Source organism: Nerophis ophidion, linkage group LG13 (assembly GCF_033978795.1).
Source record: "Nerophis ophidion isolate RoL-2023_Sa linkage group LG13, RoL_Noph_v1.0, whole genome shotgun sequence".
NCBI lineage: Eukaryota > Metazoa > Chordata > Actinopteri > Syngnathiformes > Syngnathidae > Nerophis > Nerophis ophidion.
Window position 1 is genome coordinate 41,455,910 of NC_084623.1, and position 17,970 is coordinate 41,473,879.

A 17,970-nucleotide genomic window follows, 5' to 3' on the forward strand; every position below is an offset into this window, starting at 1 on the left:
TAAATTATATTATTTTAATATATTTACATGTATTAAAAAAACAGACATTTTAAGGCGTGGCATCCATATCTATGATGGCTACTGTTATTTTTTTTTCGTAGAAGTAGCGACTTCCTCCCAGTCAACTTCTGTTGTTTTCACATTAGCTAACCGCACATGCAAGTGACGTCGAGGCCACATTTGGCCACATTGGGCCCTGTACACGTTTACATTGGACTCTGATAAAAATCATATTTTACTTGCAGTGTCAACAATCAGATGGAAAAAATCTGATTTGGGCCACTTAGCTTGCAGTGTAAACATAGTCTTTGACTTAGAGCAAAATGTAGCAAATTTGATTTGACTAAAATGCTTAGCTGGAGACAGCCCTACTAAATACCATATTTTCCGGACTATAAGTCGCATTTTTTTTCATAGTTTGGCCGGGGGGTGCGACATATATTTCAGAGCAACTTATATGTGAAATTATTAACACATTACTGTAAAATATCAAATAATATTATTTATCTCATTCACGTAAGAGACTAGCTGGATATCAGCAATCGTCACACACACGTCAACCAATGAAAATTCGGCGGTGGCGGGTCATGGCAGAAGTGCATTGTGGGAAAAAATTTTCTACCTGCTACTACTTCCACCATTTCAACATTAGCGCTAGAGTAAGCTGCGCATTGTCTACCTTTGGAGTTGGCAGAGTTGTTCAGAAGCGACACCGAGGAAGAAGATTTCACGGGATTTAGCGATTAGGAGTGACAGGTTGTTTGGTAAACGTATAGCATGTTCTATATGTTATAGTTATTTGAATGACTCTTACCATAATATGTTATGTTAACATACCAGGCATGTTCTCAGTTGGTTATTTATGAGTCATATAACAGACACTTTATTCAGCCTGTTGTTCACTATTCTTTATTTATTTTAAATTGCCTTTCGAATGTCTATTCTTGGTGTTGGATTTTATCTAATAAATTTCCCCCAAAAATGCGACTTATACTCCAGTGCGACTGAATGTTTTTTCCGTTCTTTATTATGCATTTTCGGCCGGTGCGACTTATACTCCGAAAAATACGGTAAAACACTTTATTATAGATTTTACTCATGAGCTTACACTGTATACTGAAGTGCCCCCACACAGTGAACTGTTGTTGGCCTATTAGCCGACGCTTCCCTCTCGCTTTTGTCGTACCACTGCGAGACTTCATCCATCAACCCTCAATTTGTGAAAGAAGCACACAGATTAAGCAATTATCTTGAAAAAATATGTATTATTTTACACATTTTTAAGCAATTATCTTGAAAAAATATATATTATTTTATAATTTTTTTTGTTAATTAATATTCTTGACATTTGCAAATCATTTGAGTGATAACTGTGGGTTTGGAATCGGATGCACATGTCCAACTGTTCAATGTTTGACTACTTTTTGCACAACAGAGGGACCAGAAGAATCAGTTAAGCTTAGAGTGTAATCGTCAGGTTGCAGCACAGACACAAGGCGACTGAAAAATTCGGGTTTTTGCCAATCAGCTCATTGTTAAGGAATAGCAAAAAGCACATCTCAAAGTTTAGAGAAAGCCAAATTAAGTACACCTCTAAAAGGTTACTATATATTGTAGTTCATATAGAATGATGGTGTGATAGAATGTGGTAAGTACCTTGCTTTTCCTGCGACAATTTAAGAAATTATGCTTTTAGTACTTTTTTGGGGCAACGTTATTTGCTGTAAGACACAGGAGAGTGTTGTTCATACACTTACAAAGCAACCCACTCTGGAGGTAGTCGGGCAAACATTGCCTCCTTGGCAAGCCACATAAGCTCCGGTTCCGTCTCTGGATCAATACCGATGTCCTGTGCATATTCCTTGATGTCTGATAATGAAGAGAAAAACATACAAATCAGCAATAATATGATTGTGAATTAGGTAGTATTGTAAATACAGTACATCATTTTAAAGGGGCACTTTTCAATTATAATCTACATTTAACACACTTCCTTATGATTTTGATATGTATTGGTTATTCTTTGGTGTAAATTATGCATAAATATTGCTCCACAGTCATATTTGAAGCCCATTTTTGCCTGCAAAATGGTTTGTTTGAAGCGGCTGGTTTTTCAGATGCAAATCACATTCTCCACCCATTGTTGAAATGTATACAGCATGGGTGTCAAACTCTGGACCGCGCGCCAAATCTTTTCCTCCGTGTAATTTAATTTGGCCCTTGAGGCAATATCAATTCAGCATTAGAGCTGGCCCGCCAGTGCTATACAGCGTCGGTCCCGCTGTAACACCGCATTCACCACTAATACTCATACTTGCCAACCCTCCTAATTTTCCCGGTAGACTCCAGAAGTTCAGTGCTCCTCCCGAAAATCTCCCGGGGCAACCATTCTCCCAAATTTCTACCGATTTCCACCTGGACAACTATATTGGGGGCGTGCATTTAAGGCACTACCTTTAGCGTTCTCTACAACCTGTCATCACGTCCGCTTTTCCTCCATACTAACAGCGTGTCACATAATATTTGTGGCTTTTACACACACACACACACACACACACACACACACACACACACACACACACACACCCCCCACACACACAAGTGAATGCAAGGCATACTTGGTCAACAGCCATACAGGTCACACTGAGGGTGGCCGTATAAACAACTTTAGCACTGTTACAAATATGCGCCACACTGCGAACTCACACCAAACAAGAATGACAAACACATTTCGGGTGAACATCCGCACTGTAACACAACAGCACAAATACCCAGAACCCATTGCAGCACTAACTCTTCCGGGAAACTTCCAGCAAACTGACCAATAATTAACGTTTTATTCATGCATTTTCTCTTGCTACTTCAAGGCTTGAATGTTTGGTTCATTCATTATTGTTATTTTATTTTCAAATGTATTATTGGTCTGTGGAAAAAAATTGATATTTACCTCAGAAGATTGCAAATAGAAAAAAAGGCATTACATTTTTATCTAAATTTTATTTGATATGCCATTGATATTTTTTTTATTATTATTATCATTATTTGAAACTGGATTTTGCATGTCACTAAAGTTATATATGCCTTGCTTGTTCAATATTTAATGCAAAACTTGTTTGGGTCCCTATTTAAAAGTTAATTTGTTCAACCTTGGCCCGCGGCTTTCTTCCGTTTAAAAATTTTGACACCCCCGGTATACAGTATCTTAAAGACAAGCATTAATGAGATTTATTTTTGAGACACGGTTGAAAATAAACAACATTGTATGTCTCGCCACATGTTTCACATCGGTGTCATTGTGCGCATGCCACGATTAGATGAAAAATAATGCTTTATTCCCATCTATACAATATTTCTGCAGTAAACCTATCATAGCTTGATTGAAAACTTGACATTAACTCCCTGTCTGTACACTGATGTTACACAGACAACCACTCTTACACAAAATAAAAACTATTAGGACACTGATAGATTGTGATTTACTGCTTTCTTTAGAGGTTTTTCAACAAAGTAGTAATATCGCAATGGTGCGGTTTTTTTGAGCAGCAGTTTAGCGACTAATCCAACTCTGTACAGGCTCAGATTCCCCAGTCATGTCACGGACAAATTAACACGAAAGACAGCACAGGCGGGAAGGCATGGGACAAGGGGACAAGAGAACATGACACGAAAGGCTTCTAACAACAGTCTGGGCATAGCTTGAAGCAGCAGGAGGAACGGGCTGCCAGGAACATGGTGGTACCTCAATTTACGAGTAATTTTGGATAAGGGCTATTGTGTGGATTTTTGTTATTTTTAAAGTTGCGAGCATAACTTTACTTAAGAACCCCTCCGACGCCAGTTGTAGTATTTGTCCAATCCTGCCCCCAACCGCCAGAATTGAGAAAGTTAACTTAGATGGAGAAGAAGTGGACAACCAAATCAGAGAAACAAACCATTAAATCCTGTCGTACTTGTTAGCAGCCTCCCTGGCGAGTCAGCCTCGCAACAACACTTTTACTCCACATCACACAAGCCGCAGCCAGACTGCACAGTATGCGGCCACCAGACCAGTTGAAACGATGGACATATATCCATGAAAATATTGAGAAGCTGTCATTGCCGTGTTTCAGTTTGTTCTGTCTAGCCCTGACTCAACAAACAGTAACCATTGAAGTCGGACATCACTGAATGCTTAGGTCGGAAACGCACGGCCTGCCACTGATTATTAGAATATATTTGTATACACACTCACACACTACCTTCTTGGGATATCTTAAATTCTTCATCAGGGTGCTCCTCAAGAATTTGTGGACTATTAATAGCTGCTGTAGACAGAAGGGAACTGACAAAAAACAAATATAATGCAATAGCTTTCATCTGGAATCAACTTTCTCAATGACAACAAATGTGATTGTGTAAGTTGTTTTCCATTAAATGCAAAGAGAACCGCTAACCTTTTAGCTGCTTTGATCTTCTTGTGCTTCATATACCCATGCTCTTCTTCAACAACAGTCTCTAAAACATCACTGGAGTAGAAAAACTCTCCTGACAGCTTTACACCACATGAAAAGAAGAAATACATATATTCAGGTTCACTTCAACTCGGGGGTACCATCCAAGGACGGTTAACTACAAAGGACAGGTCTGGCCCGTTGCATAAACACTTTACGTTTTTTCAGGCTATTACCAATAAGGGAGCCCATGGCCTGAGATTTTTTTAAAGATTTTATTTTATTTTTTAATTTAAATGTATGTAAAACAAAAGTCATCAAAGTTTGGAGACAATGTTTTTTGTTGTTAAATCTAAATGATAATGTCGTGTGAATCAAATTAAGAAGGTGTATTTGTGTAACATAGTAACACCACCCACATCCCTTTACATAACACAAACATCATAACTCCATCAAAACTCAAATTTATGCATTCTTCTTACACAGCGCCAACATTTGGGAACTAAGAGGAGGTGATAAAAAGATAAATAATTCAAAAAATATTTGTGGTTGCATTTGACAAAAGTTTGATTTTGCCTCTTATAGCAAATAATTGTGGTGCGTTCAAGGAACCCTGAATGAAGTTTAAAACAGAGGAGTCATTAATTTTTAAAGACAGGGGAGGAAATAATAGTAATAATTAGAATGCTGATATATCCATCCATCCATCCATTTTCTACAGCTAATTCCCTTTTGGAGTTGCGCGGTGCGCTGGTTCCTATCTCAGCTACAATCGGGCGGAAGGTGGCGTACACCCTGGACAAGTCGCCAACTCATCGCAGGGCCATGCTGATATATCATTATAAGTATCAATTTTATCATACACTAATTATAATCATATGTGAATCAGCTAATCTCTACCTATTATTCAAATGAATAATGACAGGTTGTATGATTATTAAAACTCACATTATGGCTACTTTATATTAAATTTGTTGGCACTGTTTTTTCTAAAAAAAAAAAAAAAACCTCCCAGCTAAACAGAAGTTTAAAAAATATAAAACACCAAATTATTTAAGGGGATTAGTATATTATAGGGACCCTTTAGCCCCCCTAAAAAGGCCTAATGACATTCAAATATGAAGGAAAAACATTATTGATGAACAAAGACAGCGTGCACCATGTACTGTACTTCTGGGTTATCATGTTGGAAAGACTGACACGTGCGTAAAACGGCATATAGGATGACCGATCAATGGAAGAGATACATGCAAGAGTAATGGTTTATAATCTAGATGTGTAAATTTAATCTTTACAATGTTAAAACCTTTATTAAAGTTTTTTTCCATACCAAATATTGGAGACATTAAAAGCTGCATGCAAACACCTTAATAGTCAGTTCCAACCATATTAATAAACATACATACTGTATTGTATGTACTATAGTGTGTGTATGTGGGGTGGTGACTTCAGGTTTAGGTTGGGGTGGGACTTAAGGAGTCTAAACATAATAAGTAATAAAGTAATATTAATGAACAAAATCGGGCCACAGTTTTGGGCCTACTCAAAGCCTAAAAGCAGGCTTAAGAACCACCTTTTTGTTTTGGCTTTTGCCTAATATATATTTAAGTCATTAGTGCTTTACTTTTTATCTTATTAGTTATGCAATATTTTATTTAGTTATATGTATTTATTATACATTTACTGTATATATATGTATATATATTTTTTTCTTCATATGTTTTACTTGTAATTTATCATTTATCTTTGCTCTTGTTTCTTACTATTTTGCAAGTTTTATTATTTTCCAGCGTTCCTCAGAAGGAGCCATCTGTATCAGGAGTTATTGGCTGTGTTGTAGGGGCACTTTGTGTCAACGTTCTGGTGGCCATGGTCTGATGACCTACTTGTGCAGATGTTATTTTTGTTTACTCACATGTCTCCTTTGTACTCAGCCATGCATTAATTTGTTCATAAATGTGTGTATGTGTGTTTGTGATTGGTATTTGTGTGTGTGGGGGAACTAGGTCATTGGGGTATTGCTTTTAAGTATGTAAATCGCTTTGCATTGCATTTATTTTATGTATGAAAAGCACTTTATAAATAGTTTGATATGATGATTTAGAGTACTTCCTTTAATATACAAAGGCAAACACTATAGCCCAGAGGTGTCCAAAGTGCAGCCTGGGGGCCATTTGCGGCCCGCAGCTAATCGTTTACCGGTCCGCCACACATTCTGCAAAAATTGCAAAATTGATAGCATTGCAAAAATTAAAAAAAACATTTAAAAAAAGTGGAATGAGGTGAAATCTAATGAGAAAAGGCTACCATGCAGGCAGTTTTTTTTCTTTTGTCTTTTTCTTTTTTTTCCATTGTTCCCCAAAAAAATGGACAAAAAAAAATCTATGTTATAATGAATTATTACTTAAAAATTATCACTTTAAAATGTTTTATGTGGAAAAAATATTGCACATGTTGTGTGGTTGCCATATAAAAACATCAAAGTTTTGACAAAAGAGCATAAAACAAACAAAATAATAGTTCAAACTTAAAATCGACAGATATATCGGAAGTTGATCTTGAAATTTAAGTGTTAAAAGTTTAAAAAAAAAAACTAATAAAAATGCATCACTTTATGAGTGGGGAACCTTTCGGATCTCAAATATATTTAGTAGGATTTTATTTAACTTTTCACTGTGATTACTCAAAAATATTAAATAATTAAAATGAATGGTGTCCTGCATTATTTATCCTTGAGGGCTTTAATTGCTAAATATCGGAACTCTCCTGAAGGAATCAATAAAGTACTATCTATCTATCTAAATCAGTGGTTCTTAACCTGGGTTCGATCGAACCCTAGCGGTTCGGTGAGTCGGCCTCAGGGGTTCGGCGAAGCCTCCGCTGCGGAGGTCAAGACACACCCGACTCATCGTGTAAATAAAAACTTCTCCCTGTCGGCGTATAATGGATACAGCAACAGCAGAAGTCACACTGATTTGCAGGTGTGTAATTTGTTGTGAGTTCATACACTGTGTTGGTTTTGTTCTTTGAACAAAGTGATGTTCATGCACGGTTCATTGTGTGCACCAGTAAAAAAAAACAACTTGGTCTTGAATTTAAAAAAATATATATAATATTTTTCACAAAAGAAGGCTTCGGTGAATGCGCTTATGAAACTGGTGGGGTTTGGTACCTCCATCAATGTTAAGAACCACTGATCTAAATACTGCATATTTCAGTTTTACTATAAAAAACTAAGTTGTCTTTGACAGAAAAGGCATAAAACCTTATTTGTTTTACTTTATATCAACCTCAAATTAACATAGAGATTTACTGTAAGCATTAAATAAAAAAATAATAATAATTTGACTTATTTTTAACATTTTAGTGACTGAGACCCTCTATGCTTCCCAGGAGCCCTAAGGATTTAAAAAAAAATCCATATATTTTGTTATGGTTTGAAAATGAAAAATATCAAAATGGCCCCCGCATGCTTCAATTTTTCCGTGTTCGGCCCTCTTTGGAAAAAGTTTGGACACCCCAGCTATAGCCAAAGCCAAGTTAACAGTACATGTTGTACCTGCTGTTGAGAGGATTCAGAACCATGGTCTCCAAAACTTGTTTTCGTATTGTCTTGATAATCTTCTACTGGATCTGGATCACTGTTTTTGGAGTCCTAAAGTGTGCCACACCCCACACACGTAATTACAGAGATCGTGTAAAGATCAAAGTGAATCATACGAAACACACAAGGAGAAAACTACTCACTCCCTGTGTTTTCAATATGTCCTTCACCCTTTTTCTTTCCTCCTGTTTCTTATATTTCTGCTTGTTCGTCACCATTGAGGTCCCATCAATAGCCTTGTGCTGGATACGATCACGCTCCTGAACCACCAACTTGGAGTAGTGCACTTTGCTGGGATGTTGCCAAATGGATGTGTTCAACTGGCAGTTGTGATAGTAAATTTTCCCGCCTTCATCTTCACTGTAGAGATCAAGTCAAAAAAAGTTTTTTTAGTTAAACAAACATTTTGATACACGTTCACTTAAAATGGCTTCCTTGTATCTTCAAGAAATCAGAACCAATGCATTATATAATCCTGAAAGTTGTTGAACTCCTTTATCTATTTGAACAAAAAAACAATTCCACACCTTCAAGGTTGTTTATTCATCACCGAGTGCAGTGACAACGAATATTTTGACCTGTTTAACAAAATAAGGTAATCAAAATACAAAATTACTGAAAACCTGAATGGAGTTTAAGCATTCATATAAATAAAAAAGTGCATCTATTGTGGACTGTTACATACATTTAAACCAAGAGTCCCCGAACTATGGCCCATGGGCCAGATCCAGCACTCAAGCGTACACAATCTGGCTCACAGGACGCCCCAAACTAATTTTTTCCCGTGCGATCTGTCCTGTCTATCTGCTCAGGCAAATCATATTGTTGATGTAGATGCTCATGTCTACAGATTTTTTTTTTTTTTTTTTTACAAAAGAGAAATGTGGGATATTTCTCATGTTGCCTTTGCTATACATATATGTATAGTCAGAAAATAAGTATTTGAACACCCTGCTATTTTGCAAGTTCTCCCACTTAGAAATCATGGAGGGGTCTGAAATTTTCACGGTGGGTGCATGTCCACTGTATGAGAGATAACCTACTGAGAAAAATCCAGAAATCACAATCTATGATTTTTTAACAATTTATTTGTGTGATACAGCTGAAAATAAGTATTTGAAAACCTGTCTATCAGCTAGAATTCTGACCCTCAAAGACCTGTTAGTCCGCCTTTAAAAGTCCTCCTCCACTCCACTATATTATCCTGAATCAGATGCACCTGTGTGAGGTCGTTAGCTGCATAAAGACACCTGTCCACCCCATACAATCAGTAAGACCCAAACATTCAGCATGGCTAAGAGCAAAGAGCTGTCCAAAGATACCAGAGACAAAATGGTACAACTCCACAAGGATGGAAAGGGCTACGGAGAAATTGCCTAGCAGCTTGGTGAAAAAAGGTCCACTGTTGGAGCAATCATTACAAAATGGAAGAAGCTAAACATGACAGTCAATCTCAATCGGAGTGGAGCCCCATGCAAGATATCACCTCATGGGGTCTCAACGATGCTAAGAAAGGTGAGGAATTGGCCCAGGACTACTATATATATCCATCCATTTTCTACCGCTTATTCCCTTTCGGAGTCGCGGGGGGCGCTGGCGCCTATCTCAGCTACAATCGGGCGGAGGGCGGGGTACACCCTGGACAAGTCGCCACCTCATTGCAGGGCCAACACAGATAGACAGACAACATTCACACTCACATTCACACACTAGGGCCAATTTAGTGTTGCCAATCAATCGATTTTCTGCACTACGCCAATGCTCGAGTCATTATTTTTTGTTTTGGACATTTTAAGTGGTGAACACTGTTCCAGACCAGCAATAATAGAAATCCCCACGTGTATGCTTCATCCTTAAACTTGGTCAAATATTTGTAAGTAGATATGTTGCATAAATATATTGAGTTTGTTTTGAATTGAAATTGCTGACTTTGTGATGTCTTTTGGATTTGTGATTGTGTTATTTGTCTGAGCAAAATTGGATTAATACATGCAGCGCTAAATTTGACCAGTAGAGGAAGATAACTCGACACCTGAGGCTGTTTTGAGCCAGTCATTGTGTGCAAGGTTTAATTTCTATAGTCATCTGTAGTTCATTGTGTTAATGTATTTAAACTAAACCTATTAAAATCTATTTTGTTTATGTAAAATACAAAACAGACTTTATTAAATAAAATAAAGAATATACATTATACTTTTGTAATGTGTATTTTATGTTTATATTTTGTGATGTTTATTTTGTGTTTTTATTTTCAGTATAACAAACCTGAATGAAAGAAGAAGTGTAAAGAAGTAAAATTGGGGAAATAAACTAATTAAACAGAATAATTAACAAAACTTCTGGACCTTCTATTTCTTCATGCTGTTAACTATCTCTCTAGCTGCACACGCTGGAAAGGATTTACAAATTCAGAATAATTAATTTGTTGAAAGTACAGTGTGAAAGCCCATGTGCTTACTGTGTAATTAAGTAAACGCATTCTCAAAGGAGTATAAATTGTAGAGGTACTTTCTGACAAAACACCCAAATTTCGATGTCCGGACACTGAGGTATCTGGCTCTTGAAACTACGGCCCTCTTCATTATGTAGTTCATTCAATAGCCCGGATGTAAAAAATTACCTAATGGCCAGTTTTTTCTAAAAGAAAACTGTAACTTCCATTGACTTACCGCTTCAACCATCCAGCAGGCAGCGGGGCAACAATGGCTTCCTTGGCTAACCACATGAAATGCGGCTCCGTCTCTGGATTAATGCCGATGTCCTCTGCATAATCCCTGATTTCTGATAGGGGGAAAAATAAACAGTTTCACCACTAGTGTTCCATATCACCATCATTTATTGTGAATTTAAATTGTAGAAGTAGTAGTTCATTGAACATCTTAAAAATAATTCACATTTAATACTGACTTATAAAGCAGAGGTTTAAAGATTGTTTTTAAAAATGATTTGGTTCAGAATTTGTGGTTGCCCAGGCAATTCAGGGACGATGTTATTTTTTTAAAAACAATACGATCTCAAACGATTTACTAAGTTGAAATCGAGTAACTTTTTAGCAAAAATAATATCGATGTGACTGAAATAAACACTCGATACTGGTACCGGTAAAGTGTCATATACTCCTGTTATTTCTTGTTAGGAAAATAGATATAAATGAATTATGGATACAAAAAAGCAACTAAACATCTTATTTGAATAAAATGCAACCAATTCCTTAGGTTGAATTTACAAGAGGAAACACTTTATGCTCTCATTTTCAATATTCAAGAACTTTTCAATAAAACTACGGTAACAAACATTTTAACAGTACAGTAGATGTACCTGCTATTCATGTTTTTGTTTTTCAACATAAAATAATACTACACTATTAACGATTACAATTATACACTATTAACTAGATCCACTCGACATCCATTGCACCGGGGATGCCGTTGTGACTTGTGCAGCCCTTTGAGACACCTGTGATTTAAGGCTATATAAATCAACTTTGATTGATTGAATAAAATACTAATTGTCAAAATTATGATTGATGGAATACAACACTGAATATCAAAAATAAACTACAACATCTCTTGAGGCTGCTACTTTTACTCTTTTTGGCATAGAAACATTACAAATCCAAATATATTAATATAAAAAATTAACTGCAACCACTTGTTTTCAGATTACATGAGAAGTGATTGACTTCTCTCATTTTAAAAAAGTCACAACAAATGCAAACGCCACAACACAACAACTTTCAGCTATACCACAATTGCAAAAGCAACAACAAATACCCAACGACATAAAGCCATAAACAGAGACAATATAAAGACACGACGGAAATGACAAGTATCAGACAAGTTTCAGCGACTAACTTCCTGTAACGTAAAGTTAACGGTTTAATGAACAAAGTTGCAATAGTAGTGTGACCACTTTTAGTATTAAATTACTTTGTTTTACATTTTCAATAATACTAATATACTATCTTCAGTAAGTCAGTCCGTTGTCGACTCATGCGCTATCACATCCGTCGCATCCTTTGTGGCGTAAAGTTGTATTTTGCAACATCATATTATTGTCTTGTGGCGTTTGTATTTGTTGTGGCTTTTGCAAAAACGCTGTAGTTATAAGTTATTGTGTTGTAATTTATGATATTGTCTTGTTGCGTTTGTTGTGACCTTTCTTAGCCACCGTAGCTATCCGCCATTCTTGTTTTGTCGACTGATGGCTAACGCCACAAATGTTCAGTGTGTAATGTTAAATAGAGTTGCTAAATAAAACCACTGCCAGGTTTATAATGATTACTTAGGCCTACTAAGTAATCATTAATTTTTGGTCATTACTGTGGTACTTGGAGAACCAAGCATTTTCTGAAGAAGTACTTGGTAGGAAAAAAATGTGAAAACCTCTGATCTAAGAAATGTAAATCTTAATATCAAGTGTTACACCTCTAATTATAAGTACCGAATACTACTACTATAATGTCCACAATTTATGCTCAGTGTTCAATATGAGTGTCAACATACTGTTTGTAATCATTGAGTGTGCTATATGTACATCTGTGCACTGATGTGTTATTATTACTCACTTTTGATTTTTCATTGTTTTATTACATTTTACTTTGTTACTGTGTGGAAAAATTGCATTTCCCCACTGTGGAATAAATAGTCTCGCCTATCTCAATACTCCAGTATTAAGGTGCATATGTTATGCATTTTTCATTGCGTTTTAATGTGTAATGTTTATATTCGGCAGGACATATGGTATTTTTTTTTATTTAAAGGTAAGCCCTACGTGCACTCAAAAAAGGTGATTAGTTTGAGTACTAATAAAGAGGAAATTATACTTTTGGAGGAATTTCACCTTAGACTGATGGCAAAAGTGTGTTTATTAATAATTACTTTAACTCACGTTAAATGTAACATGGAGATTGATGGCTGGACCTGTAGAGGATGTTAATCATCTGTTTGTGGAATGTGAGACTGTACACGTGTTTTGGGAGGAAATCAGAGATTGGTTGAGAAACAAAGGTGTGGAGATGTCCCCATTCTCTATAGCAGTGTTTTTCAACCGTTTTTCAGCCAAGGCACATTTTTTGCGTTGAAAAAATCCAGAGGCACACCACCAGCAGAAATCATTAAAAAACAAACAGTCAACAAGTCGTTGTCGCAATTGATGGATATGACTTTAAAACATAACCGAGTATGCATCAATATAGCTCTTGTCTCAAAGTAGGTGTACTGTCACCACCTGTCACATCACGCCCTGACGTATTTTTTGCTCTTTTCCTGTGTATAGTGTTTTAGTTCTTGTGTTGCACTCCTATTTTGGTGGCTTTATCTCTTATTTTGGTATTTTCCTGTAGCAGTTTCATGTCTTCCTTTTAGTGATATTTCCCGCATCTACTTTGTTTTAGCAATCAAGAATATTTCAGTTGTTTTTATCCTTCTTTGTAGGGACATTGTTGATTGTCATGTCATGTTCGGATGTACATTGTCTTTGCTCCATCCACAGTAAGTCTTTGCTGTCGTCCAGCGTTCTGTTTTTGTTGACTTTGTAGCCAGTTAAGTTTTAGTTTGGTTCTGCATAGCGTTTCCTAAGTTTCAATGCCTTTTCTTAGGGGCACTCACATTTTGTTTTCTTTTGGTTTTAGCATTACCTTTTTACCTATACCTGCACAATGCCTCCCGCTGTTTCCTACATCTACAAAGCAGTTAGCTAGCGGCTGCCACCTACTGATATGGAAGAGTATTACACGGTTACTCTGCCGAGCTCTAGACAGCACCGACACTCAACAACACATTTGCGGACTCTGATTACTGATTTGCAAAAAATATTCTTAACACTAAATTGGTCTTAGTGTGTGAATGTGAGTGTGAATGTTGTCTGTCTATCTGTGTTGGCGACTTGTCAAGGGTGTACACCGCCTCCCGCCTGAATGCATCTGAGATAGGCTCCAGCACCCCTCGCAACCCCAAAAGGGACAAGGGGTAGAAAATCGATGGATGAATGTTTAACCTAAATAGGTGAAATTAGATAATCTCCCACGAAAAAACCTTTTCTCAGTGATGTACCCCCTGTGAACATTTTTTAATTCAAGTACCCCCTAATCAGAGCAAAGCATTTTTGGTTGAAAAAAAGAGATGAAGTAAAATACAGCTCTATGTCATCAGTTTCTGATCAAATGAATTGTATAACAGTGCAAAATATTGCTCATTTGTAGTGGTCTTTCTTGAAAATTTTGGAAAAAAATATATAAAAATAACTAAAAACTTGTTGAAAAATAAACAAGTGATTCAATTATAAATAAAGATTTGTACACATAGAAGTAATCATCAAATTAAAGTGCCCTCTTTGGGGATTGTAATAGAGATCCATCTGGATTCATGAACTTAATTCTAAACATTTCGTCACAAAAAAGAAATATTTAACATCAATATTTATGGAACATGTCCACAAAAAATCTAGCTGTCAACACTGATTGTTACATTTTTTTTTTACAGTTTATGAACTTACATTCATATTTGTTTATGAACTTACATTCATATTTGTTTATGAACTTACATTCATATTTTGTTGAACTATTATTCATTAAATATATTTATAAAAGATTTTTGAAGTGTTGCCTATTTTTAGAGTATATTTTTTAAAATCTCACGTACCCCTTGGCATACCTTCAAGTACCCCCAGGGTTACGCGTACCCCCCATTTGAGAACCACTGCACTAGTGTGCCGCGGTGCTACAGTGGTTGAAATTGAAAAACACTGCTCTATAGAAGAGCTCAAATTTGGTATTTTTGTATACGACTGCAACATAGAAATGTTCGTCAACATTATGCTCCAGGAGAAAAAAAATTCTACATACAGTTGATGTCAATTTATGAAAGTAATTTTCTAATTGGCTAAGGCTAACTGGGTTACAATTAAAAATCAAATCTTGGAGAATGATGAAGACTAAAAAAGACCTTAATTTGATATTGTGTAAAAACATTCAAAGTGATTTAGGTAGCCTTTTTTTTTTTTTTTTTTTCCTTCATTTAAAGGCCTACTAAAACCCACTACTACCCACCACACAGTCTGATAGTTTATATATCAATGATGAAATATTAACACTGCAACACATGCCAGTACGGCCAGTTTAGTTTACTAAATTGCAATTCTAAATTTCCCGGGAGTTTCGTCTTGAAAACGTTGTGTAATGATGACGTGTATGCAAGACGTCACGGGTTTTACGGAAGTATGAGCGCTGCGCACACACAGCTAAAAGTCGTCTGCTTTAACCGCATAATTACACAGTATTTTGGAGATCTGTGTTGCTGAATCTTTTGCAATTTGTTCAATTAATATTGGAGAAGTCAAAGTAGAACGATGTAGGTGGGAAGCTTTAGCCTTTAGCCACACAAACACACGGTGATTCCTTGTTTAAAATTCACAGAGGTGAAACTTTACTATGGATCACAGCGCGGTCAAGCGAACATGGATCCCGACTACATGTCAACCAGCAGGTTTCGATGAGAAAATTGTGGTTAAAAAGTCGCTTCTTACTGGAGAAAAGCTGAGCTTGTGTCGTCCATAGCTGCCGTCGACTCCCCTGAGACATTGACGTCAAGACACCCTTTGACACACCCCTCCGACTATCAGGTACTGTTAAAACTCACTAAAACACTAGCAACACAATAGAAAGATAAGGGATTTCCCAGAATTATCCTAGTAAATGTGTCTAAAAACATTGGAATCCGTCCCAATGCAATCGCGTTTTTTTTTAACTTTTTTTTTCTTTCTAGTCCGTCTATCAATATCCTCAAACACGAATCTTTCATCCTCGCTCAAATTAATGGGGAAATTGTCGTTTTCTCGGTCCGAATAGCACTTTTTGTTGGAGGCTCCCATCAAAAACAATGTGAATATGTGAGGAGCCCCCACACTTGTGACATCATCGTCTGCAACTTCTGGGTAGAGGCAGGGCTTTTCTCTTAACGCCGAAAGTTGCAAACTTTATCGTGGATGTTCTCTACTAAATCCTTTCAACAAAAATATGGCAATATTGCGAAATGATCAAGTATGACACATAGAATGGACCTGCTATCCCCGTTTGAATAAGAAAAATCTAATTTCAGTAGGCCTTTAATGTGTTTTAGTATTATTACTCTCTGTATTTGCTTTTGTTTTCTTTCGTTGATTTTGAAAGTGCCTTGACTTTTGTGTGAACTATGTTTGTTGTTCAATATATATATATATATATATATATATATATATATATATATATATATATAAAAATGAAAACAAATTAATTCACGTTGGACAAAATGGAGAAATTTGGATAAAAACAAGCAAGTCTGAATATTACAACGGGGTTACGAAAAACACGTTAATATAAGAGTTAATAATATGTTCAAATAATTGGAAATTGACATAGACAACACTGTGTACCTTTATCAGAGAAATCAAGATGTGTATCGTTCCGATCGGCAAGGATCTCTGGCCCACTCATGACTGATGCGAGGCAAGTGGAAAAAAAACCCTCACATTTTATAACGAAAATATTATTTAAAGGACATATCATGTATACTCCGACCTATGGAATCCAGAGACAACATTGCGACCACCGTCGGAGTAGTTTGTGGGGAAAGAATAACATTCTGATGTCAAAAGCAGATTCGACTCTATATTGCGTTTTCAACTTCAACTCTTTGAAGTTGTGTGACGTCATTTGGAACGCAAAGCAGACGCCCACCATGTCCAAATTCGTCATTATGAAAAAGAATAGATTAATTAGAAATTAATGTGAAACTTTTTAAAAAGGATTTTAGGCTTAACGTCTGTTCTCCCTTTGGAGTAGATATACTGGCCGCAAAAACAGCAGCCGCTCTGTGGCCTACCACTTCCGGTCTCACATAGTCCAATGAGCCGGACGTGACGTCAGGTGAAAACAACCTATACCATTCCAAAATAATAATACCCCTCCCCCCCAAAAAAGTCAGTTATTTTTATTTTATGACGACTATTATTTTTTTTATTTTATGACGACAATAAGACTAAATAACGTTTGCGAAGTTAACAAGTTGCAAAACCCTAGGACTTTCGGAAATATTTCAATTTAATAAATAAAAAAATATTTATTGTGAAAAAGTTGATTTATTTCAGTAATTATTTTCAGAACATGAAACTTACATATATCAATTCATTACACACATAGTGATATATTTGAAATATGTATTTCTTTAAATTTTGATAATTAGTACTGACAATTATTGAAAATCCCAAATTCAGTATCTCAGAAAATTAGAATATTAGTTACGACTAGTACCAAAAAATATTTTTTAGAAAAGTGGGCCAACTGAAAAGTATGAACATGGAAAGTTTCATTATGTACGACTATTATTATTTTTATTTTATGACGACAGTAAGACTAAATAACGTTTGCGAAGTTAACAAGTTGCAAAACCCTAGGACTTTCGGAAACATTTCCCTTTAATTAAAAAAAAATAAAATTATTGTGTAGTTCAACATCTATACAATCCCGCCCCCCCCCACCCCCCCACCCACTCCACATGCCACCCCCCGGATTGTAAATAATTCAATGTACCCTGTATATACTCTGATGATTAACTTGTGTGATAACTGTATTATGCTGATAGAATATATTTGTACCATGAATCGATTACGTAGACCCCGACTTAAAGGCCTACAGAAACCCACTACTACCCACCACGCAGTCTGATAGTTTATATATCAATGATGAAATATTAACACTGCAACACATGCCAATACGGCCTTTTTAGTTTACTAAATTGCAATTTTAAATTTCCCGGGAGTTTGTTCTTGAAAACGTCGCGCAATGATGACGTGTACGCGTGACGTCACGGACATTTAGGAAATATGAGCGCTGCACACACACACAGCTAAAAGTCGTCTGCTTTAACCGCATAATTACACAGTATTTTGGAGATCTGTGTT